The 10,079-nt window shown below is 45.6% G+C and overlaps 1 pseudogene; it reads left to right on the forward strand.

The window, feature by feature from the left end:
• The first annotated feature begins 692 nt into the window (after nt 1-692).
• Nucleotides 693-9,582, forward strand: LOC115116867 (protein FAM117A-like; annotated as a pseudogene).
• The last annotated feature ends 497 nt before the right edge of the window (nt 9,583-10,079 follow it).

A 10,079-nucleotide genomic window follows, 5' to 3' on the forward strand; every position in this document is an offset into this window, starting at 1 on the left:
AAGAGGAGTAGGGTAACAGGCCTGATCAATTATATGTGACGGGGATGTGTCACTCTGTGTGAGGGAAATGGTCACACCAGATATTGACAGGTTTTCTGATCCACACCCCGCCCTTTTTTTTAAAGGTATCTGTGAACAACAAATGCATATCTGTATTCCCAGTCATGCGAAATCAATAGATTAGGGCTTAATTTATTTATTTCAATTGACTGATTTCCTTATATGAACGAACAAATTAAAATCTTTGAAATTGTTGTATATTGCTTTTATATTTTTTTTAATCCTAAAGATATAGTTTAATCCATAATGTTCGAACATTAAAGAGAAGAATGTATGTGGGCAAAGGCATAGAGTAAAATTCGGTTGTACACTGCTGGTTTGAGATTTGACTCTAACCAGAGTAAACATATGACTTTTTGAGGCACCCAGATAGATATAGATAGATAGAGTTTATGACCAAAAGGAAGCTGTATTTTTCAGTACCCAACCAGATCAAGGATGTGTCATTCACTTCTCCCACTTGTAAGTAATTTGGACACAAAATTTAGCTAGTTGAGCTGTTGTCAGTTTTTCAGACAAGATTTGACAATATTTTAGTCAACTGTGTAGCCTGATAGTTTACATAAAGTAAAGTTATAATAGCCAAGGGTGATGGCAGGTTGGGCATTTAATAGTTTTATTGTGAACTGAATGCAGGAGCCTAATATTATAGATGTATTTATTTTAGTTCGAGAAAAGTTGGAGGAAATCATGGTCATCACAAAAGAAGCCTGGCTGCTAGCAAGAAGCTAACCATGTTGGATACTTATCATAAATATTGAAATACTGGCTAATTTAAACTGAAGAAGAGGTAGCTAAATCTACTGATTGTGATCTTTGATACGGTTGCCTGTTGTGAAGTCGAAGTGTTTTCGGCCCCTTCATTTTGCACTTGGGGGCGGCGGGGATGTCGTGCAGAAGTGAAGCGGCTCGGGGGGGCACCCCTAGTTTACAACCACTTCGAGCCACTGTCCCATTCCAGCTTCACAACAAAGCACAACCGCGCTGCAAAGATTCCAAGACTGGTAAATAAAAATTCTAATTTTGGTGCCAAATAATGTCACTTGCCAAATATTACACTATGGTGGGAATGTCGCTAGAGTTTGCATTTTTATTGCTGTCTATCACTAGTCTAACGGGTATGTGGGCTATCTGTAATGATGAACTGTTATAGTGCTTCTACACCTGCATTGCTTGCTGTTTGGGGTTTTAGGCTGGGTTTCTGTACAGCACTTTGAGATATCAGCTGATGTACGAAGGGCTATATAAATACATTTGATTTGAAATTTGATTTATAGTATCTTACTGCTTAGCTACATGGGTCTATTTTACGTGCAGTAGCCTCTGGCCTCAATTTTTCTAAACAGACCCGATTTACAGTGAATATAGCCTAATTTCCACCATGCATCAACCATCCCCCACCCTGCTCAAGCTTGTGTTTTGCTGTGGGTCTCTGTAGGACCCTATAAAATGAAGTGTTATAAAAACAGAAATGTACTGTCATTGATCTCATGTTTTCCAATTCATTATTACATCACATAACTGGAACATCATAAATAGTTCTGTCAGTTACATCCATGCTTTTTAAAAATTACATCACAAATGATTGGAATGGCATCATAAAGAGTTCTCAGTAAAAGGAACACCTTTGTGAGAATGCTATTCATTGACTACAGCTCAGCGTTCAATATCGTAGTGCCCTCAAAGCTCATCAATAAGCTAAGTACCCTGGGACTAAACACCTCCTTTTGCAACTGGATCCTGGACTTCCTGACGGGCCACCACTAGGTGGTAAGGGTAGGTAACAACACATCCGCCACGCTGATCCTCAGCACAGGGTCCCCTCAGGGGTGTGTGCTCAGTCCACTCCTGTACTCCCTGTTCACTCATGACTGCATGACCAGGCACGACTCCAACACCACCATTCAATTTGCCGATGACACAACAATGGTAGGCCTGATCACTGACAATGACGAGACAGCCTATAGGGAGGAGGTCAGAGACCTGGCTGTGTGATGCCAGGACAACAACCTCTCAACGTGGTCAAGACAAAGGAGATGATTGTGGACTACAGGAAAAAGAGGACCGAGCACGCCCCCCGTTCTCATCAACGGGGCTGCAGTGGAGCATGTTGAGTGCTTCAAGTTCCTTGCTGTCCACATCACTAACAAACTAACATGGTCCAAGCACACCAAGACTGTTGTGGCACAGCAAGATCTATTCCACCTCAGGAGACATGGGTCCTCAGATCCTCAAAAGGTTCTACAGCTGCACCATCGAGAGCATCCTGGTTGCATCATTGCCTGGTATTGCAACTGCTCGGCCTCCGACCGCAAGGCACTAGTAGTAGTGCGAACGGCCCAGTACATCACCGTACATCTCACCAAGCTTCCTGTCATCCAGGACCTCTATACCAGGCGGTGTCAGAGGAAGACTCCAGCCAGCCTAGTCATAGACTGTTCTCACTGCTACCGCACGGCAAGCGGTACCGGAGCGGCAAGTCTTGGTCCATGAGGCTTCTAAACAGCTTCTACCCCCAAGCCATGAGACTGCTGAACATCTAATCAACTGGCTACCCAGACTATTTGCACCCCCCCCCCCCCCCCCCCTTACACCGCTGCTACTCTCTGTTGTTATCATCTATGCAAAGTCACTTTATTAACTCTACCTACATGTCCATATTACCACGACTAACCGGCACACCCGGAAATTGACTCTGTACCTGTACCCCCCTGTATATAGTCTCGCTATTGTTATTTTACTGCTGCTTTTTAATTACTTGTTACTTTTATTTATTATTCATATTTTTTTTAAACTGCATTGTTGATTATGGACTTGTAAGTAAGCATTTCACTGTGAGGTCTACACCTGTTGTATTCTGCTCATGTGGCTAATACGATTTGATTAACCACGTTTCCATCCAGAGTAATGCGACTAAAGTGGTACCATATAAAAAATAAGTCACTACAAGTAGTTTCGGTACAATTTTATAAATGCCGACAGTTTATTTGTTTGTTTGAAGTGGTGGGATTTTTTTGTGTCAGTAAAATGTATTATGTGAGAATTACTAGTGGAAATGCCTTTATTAGCAAATATTGATATAATAACTGCAGTGGAGGCTGGTGGGAGGTGCTATAGGAGGGGCTCATTGCAATGACTGGAATGGTATAAATGGAACAGTATCGAACACATCAAATATAAGGAAACCACATGTATGACTCCATTAATTCTGTTACAGCCTTTACAATGAGCCCATCCTCCTATAGCTCCTCCCACCAGCCTCCACTGAATAACCATCATATTGAAGTGAACTTGGAGTCGAGATGATATGGTGTGTGTGGTCCTCTCATTATTACTGGGGGAAACCATGCAGTTTATTAGGCTACAGATGAAATAAGTTCTGAACTTCACAGGGTGATGAAAGTGCATGGTGATCTTGATGCTCCATTCCAATAGATGGAGGGTATTGTTCTGGTGACATGATTGATGCTTGACTGCTGTTTGACAAATACAAATATTCTCGCTCTTATCCATTTTAATCTCATCGTGTAGACCACCCTACCCGCACTGTATCTTTGAGCTGTTTGGTAGAGCCAGAGTAAGCACATTTTCTATTTAACGTGTCAGTTTTGGTGACAACTATCAAACATCGCATAGCTTTAGTATACGCTACATATCGTGATTATTTTAATCAGTCAAATGGCCTTGATAAATGGTCAGTGTTAATATTTTTATTGCCCCAGCTCTAATTGATCCTGAACTCTCTGAAGGTGTTTTAAGAGTGTAATTGAATTACACTACCTACCTCTGTACCCTCTCATGTGCCAATGTCAATAGAGGTTTTAAGGGACCTTTGTTTTGGGCCCTGTGGCCTGTAATTCCAGTGTGTTTCAACAGTACACTGTAATGATGCACCAGTAACTCTAGTGCTTGTTCTGTGGTGTTTATTTCTACATCCTGTCTGCCCTGGGAAGTGGGGTGGAGGGAAGTGGTGTGAGCTGGGGAATAGGTTTCAGGAGTAGAATCGTTGCCAGTCTTGTGCAACATGTCTTTGGAGGGCTTGGCTCACACCTGCCAGAGATGACTTACAATACACACCTACTTGTACTACGAGCTCACCGAGCCCTACGAGGGGAGGTGGGGGCCGGGGGAGGCCATTTTATGAACTCCTGCTGGTGCTAAAGTAGTTTTGAGCCTCCTTTTATGATGTTCCAACTATGTTGCACCGGTAGACTGAGCATTGAGTTTGTCAGACCAATATGCTGTCAAACTGGGGCACCGTCACACAAAACAGCCCTCCATACAAGATTAGCATCTGTCTTCTGTTACAAATATTGACCTCATCTCACACACACAGTATAAAGCAGAAACGTTTCATATCAGTAAATGTGATGTATTTTGGCTGTTTCTTTCAGGCGACAGGAGCAAGTCTCGCCCCCCAAAGCCGACCATTCGTCGCACCCTGTCCCTGGATACAATTGTTGGACCATATCTGCAGGGCCGGTGGCCCAAGGAGGCAGAGAGCCAAGGAGTCACCTGTGTCAATGACAAGGCCACACAGGTAAACTCACCGGACTCAGTCACAGCCCAAATGTGAATTTAACATTAACATCCATTAACTCCTACAGATCTGAAACCGAGAGGAATATACTATTGTCAAGCCTGTATTGATATTGCTTAAAAGCCATTTGTAGGGCCTCCTACAAATCACCCTACAAATGGCTTTTGTGGTCTAGGGCACTGTGCTAGCTGTGCCACTAGAGACTCTGGGTTCTCGCCCAGGCTCTGTCGCAGCCGGCTGCGACCGGGAGGTCCGTGGGGCGATGCACAATTGGCCTAGCGTCGTCCGGGTTAGGGAGGGTTTGGCCGGTAGGGATGTCCTTGTCTCATCGCGCACTAGCGACTCTTGTGGCGGGCCGGGCCCAGTGCACGCTAACCAGGTTGCCAGGTGCACGGTGTTTCCTCCGACACATTGGTGCGGCTGGCTTCCGGGTTGGATGCTGCGCAGTGTTAAGTAGCAGTGCGGCTTGGTTGGGTTGTGTTTCGGACGACGCATGACTTTCAACCTTCGTCTCTGCCGAGCCCGTACGGGAGTTGTAGCGATGAGACAAGATAGTAGCTACTAACAATTGGATACCGGGAGAAAAGGGGGTAAAAAAACAAAACAAAACCATTTGTAGCTCCCCATTCAATTTGTCACCGTTGTTGCTTATAATGGCCAGACTTCTAATCTATGAAAATGTGTGTTATGAACACTGTTGTCCTATTCTGTAATTTAAAAACCAAGTGAGGCTATCTGAGGCTGGTGCTGCAGGTGTCTAGCAGTTCCATTCTGAAGCTGAGGAGCAGTGGAAGGCAGCCAACTGGATATAGTTGTTTTGTTCTCTTCATCCTCTACTGTCTCTTCAACCTCAACCTACCCCCCCCCCCATCTGGTGCACAAAACCTGGGCTAACCTAACCACACTCCACCACGGTGCCCTCAATCTTGACACAGTTTATACTGAACAAACCCCCTGCCCTCTATTGTACAGAACAGACCCCTCTCGACCTCATTATACAGCCCCCCGCTTTATTTAAGATGATATAACTGTCTCCTATTGTCTGCCATTATCTCCTTTCTTCAGTAATGAAACTGTCACATTTTCCCATACAACCAGCTTCTTGTGGATTTGGGCAGTTCACCACACAAACTAAAGAGATACCCAATCTAAACAATTTGTAGTAACCGGTTCAAAACCCCTTTGTAATATTTAAAAGTAAATCTACATCAAATAAAACACGAGGCTGAACTGAACATTCCATCACCTTTTTTTGACTGGATCTTTTTATAGCCCTGTGTCCCGTGATCTCTCCGGTCATGTTTGGTGTAAGGGGGGGGGGGCAGTAACACTACACTGACAGGGTTGGGTAACTGACTGTCCCTCCATGACACATTTAGCCACAATGTCTGACCACTGCTCCACCAGATTGGGCGGAAGATGGCGTCAAGGTTTTTTGTCATTTATAGGGTGGGACCGACTCTGTTACACTACTGTGCGTCATGACATCAGTGTGGAACTCTGAGATGTCTGAGAGCTCTAGGAGACTAGACCCAGAGAGAAGACTGCATTTTGGGGAAACGTGACCTGGAGAGGAACCTGCATTTGGAGGAGAGGAGGGCCAGAGAAAATAGCTAAGTTAGGGGGAGGCAGAACAGGAAAAAATAAATTGATGTTGAGGTGAAATTGGCCATCAACAAGAGGATCCTGTCCAGGCTGTGTGTGAAGCAGGAGTGTGGAGAGGAGGGAGGGCAGCTCAGCAGATAGATCGCCACACACCCACATCCTCCCGTCTGCCAGCAACGCTCACCCCAGGGCTTGTGGGCATTAGAGGAGTGGGGCCTATGTCGGTAGGAACTCTCCACTGTCCTCTCTCTTCCTCCTCCTCTTGCATGTGAAGACATGGAGCTCAGTTGTGATGAATGAAGGAGGGACAGCACAGGATGTCACCATGTTGATTACCCAAACTCTGTAGCGGTCTCCTATTCTGTGTGAATGCAGCTGTCGGTCTACATGTTTTGTGTACTAATGTTAAACTGTGTCTGTGCTGTTGTAGTCTTTTTTTTGCTGTAGCTGACGTGTGTCACTTGTGTATTTGCATTGCTGTGGTTTTTGTTTTACTCATTTGTAGGGGGTGTTGTCAGCAACAGTAGTTTACTCTTCGCCTGCCTGTCTGCCTCTGCACAGCTGTGTAGCTGGCAGGTGTGCCTGACAGCTGTAGGGCACCACTTCTGTACTCTAGTCAAATCATGTAGCTCGGGTGATGTTTCACTTCCATAGGTGTCAATTGTACAGCAAGAGCAAAATGGGTTCACTGCTCTGTAATGTTCTACTGAAAGGTCAATCTTAGAACTCGTAGATAAAGTTACCAGTTGTGTCGTTAAATGATCGACAAGAACATAATGCTGTCTGACTCCAATCCGATCTGCAAAGTTTCCACAGCAAAAAACTATTTTCAAGTCAGTTTAGTTTTTCAGAAAGTGTGTGTTGTGTGCAGAGTTGTATAAGCAACGTGGCTGGTTACTATAACAACCCTGCTCCTTCCATAGACTCCCAGCTCCTGGGCAGAGGAGACTCGGGAAGAAGAAGTGCTAAGGACACAAATCGCTCAGCATCATGGGGCAGCGCTGAACACTTGAGGGATGTGAGTACTTTCTTTGAATGTAAATGTTTACTAAAAAGGTCCTTAAACCAGAGCTTGTCAATCAAACATCATCACAATACACCCAGTAAATCCTAGAGATGGGACTATTTTTACTCTCCTGTTGTCTGCAGAGATCACAAATACACCCCTCTCCCCTGTTGAATTAGTCCTCCCTCATTCTTTCCTGAAAGACGAGCCTCTTTCTAAGTCCTTTTCCCTCTGGACTTGGCCTCAGGTGGTTAAGCTCAAGCACCAGCTGCAGAAGCGCTCCCGACACGCCTCCTCTGGGGATATGAGCGTCCCCACCACCCCTACCTGGAGGCCATGTGCCAGGCGCTGGCAGGTACGTCCTATACAGCCCTCCCATAATACTGTGGATTTGATCTGTACCTGAGCCCGTCCCTTATTTATACTGCAACTTGTTTCATTTAAATTCTAAAATGTTATTTTTGATTTTGAATGTCCCCTGGATGACTGTAACGTAAGATCATGTATGCAGACAGGAGACCCAGGAGGTGTTCAGAGTGTTCACTGACACAGAACACTGATGGTTGGCCTCCTGAGTTTCTCAGGCAGAGAGAGAGACGTTATCAGGGCCTGAAAACAGCACTGCTTTTCTTAGAGCTGGTGTCATCAAGCTGCCTGGTGCACCATCGCCACGCTATGACAGGAATGCACATTGACAGGAATACACTCGTACTCATACACGTAGCTAAATGGCCTTTGGTACATACCCTCACACTCAAGCCCCCTTTGTGTGGAACAGATCAAATCAGACCATACACACTCCTGTGCTCCATTTTTTCATGTGACCTTGGTGCCCCCCCCAGACGGTGCCCTGAGCAGGTTGGCTCCCCCAAGGCGGCGCAGTGTGGAAGGTCTGAACCTGAGCTGGAGGGGTTCTTGTGTCAGAGACTCCCTGAGGACCAGCACAAGGTGAGCATGTATAAATACAGCCTATCTGCTTGGGTACCGGCTGGCTTAGATCCATGATCTCAACCCTCTATGGAGTCACTGGATCCCTCTAGTGACAGCCAATTAGCTCTTATTTCTCTCCAATGGCCAGTGTCCCATAGCCTCACCGTACCCTCTCCATGTTCCCCTGTTAGATCCTGGATGTCCCAGATGGCCACAGAGCCCCAGTTCCTGCCCAGAGGTGCAGCAGTGGTACCCAGAGTGAACCCTCCCCTGCCTCGTTCGACCCTGCTTTGCTCTCTCCATCTGAGTCTCCCTGTTCCCTGAACCCAGCTCTACTCTCCCCATCTCAGTCTCCCTGCCAAATGGGAGAGCCAGGTGAGTAAATGGATGGTTTGTTAGACTTGAATGATTTAAATACCGTAGAGGACCTTTTTTAAATATTTTTTTTCCTGCTCTGTGCAGACCTTGTGGACTGTGAGACCGTGTGCCCCTCTCCAGTTGTTCTGGACCCCTCCCTGTTGCAGCCCTCCTCCTCCCCTCGTCCCAACAAGACCTACTCCTTCCAGAGGGAGCCCCCTGAAGGCTGTGAGCGAGTACGCGTAGTGTGTGAAGAGGCTATGTGAGTATTGAAACACACCGACTTTGTGTAATTAGAAATGATTTGGGCTAATCATCTCTTTCTGTCCCTCAACCCCAGGTCTCCCTGTCAGAGAGAGCCTCTCCTCCAGGTATCCTGCCCTGACCCCAACAAGGTGAATTTCACTCCCCATGGAGGCTCTGCCTTCTGCCCTGTCAGTCTGCTCAAGCCCTTGCTGCCCTCCATGGACCTCCTGTTCCGCGGCCTGTCAGTCTCGCCTGTCACAGGCTGCTCAGGTCAAGGCTCTGCCCCCTACCAGACAGTTGGGCATTCGGTTGGGGGCTACATGAGTGGACCCCTCCAGGACACAACCACCATGTGACTGTGGAGATGGGGTTGTTTTCAGACTAATGAGGATGGATTTATCCTAATAGGAGATTAAATCAAGATGGCTGCCACCACCTTGTCAGGGACTGTTATGATAAGTCTCCAGATCTATTCAACTAAGATCAACAAAAAGAGACCTCTACAGTGGGTTCTCTGTGGGATCAGGTTCAAATCTGTCATTGGTGTTCTATCCTGATTCTCAGAGGGACTTGCTGCTCTGGGTACATCGATAGTCACTTGCCCCCTTGGTTAGGGGGAGTAAATAAATTGTACAAATGTTTGTGTGACATATTTTCATTCTACACAACTTGGCCTTGCTCTGATACCCTTAGATTTGTTATAGCTAGAGCTTGGAGTCAGAGATGTACTAATTAGTGATGCCCGGGTTGACTCATAACCCGGGGTGGATGGGTTTAGTCATTAAATATTGTGTGGTGGGTGGCAGGCTGGTTGAATAAAGAGAAATAATACCTTAAATCCATAAATGTGTAATTATTGTGCAATTTATAAAGGCTGCATTGAGGTACATCTTTCATTATTTTCGGCTATCTGGTATTAGTGCATAAACCTAATCTGCAGGGTTTAACTGTAGGCACGCCAAATAGCCCACACAGCCAATCGCCAAGTAATACTTTTGGGAACAGGCAGAACAAGTTATTAATCCACGGAGGCAAAAAGGACATCGTTCAGGTTTTAATTCAATAAGACAAAAGTTATGACGGAGAGTTGAAAGCAAAGAGAAGGGAGGGCCAGAAAAGTAATGTTTGGAAACGATTTGGTGAAGTGATAAAAGAGGATGATAGCAGTGTGTGATTGTGAGGCGCTATACACACTTGACAGTTACAAGACGGAACTTCAAATAGGCCTATGGCATGTCAAGGGAATTGTGAAATCTGGGCACTGATTTGTAGGTCTATAACTTCTCACACAGCCTTAATAATAACTCTTGCAGAATTAAGAATTTCTTGCAGTAA

This window comes from Oncorhynchus nerka, unplaced genomic scaffold (assembly GCF_034236695.1).
Source record: "Oncorhynchus nerka isolate Pitt River unplaced genomic scaffold, Oner_Uvic_2.0 unplaced_scaffold_5672, whole genome shotgun sequence".
NCBI classification, from domain to species: Eukaryota; Metazoa; Chordata; class Actinopteri; order Salmoniformes; family Salmonidae; genus Oncorhynchus; species Oncorhynchus nerka.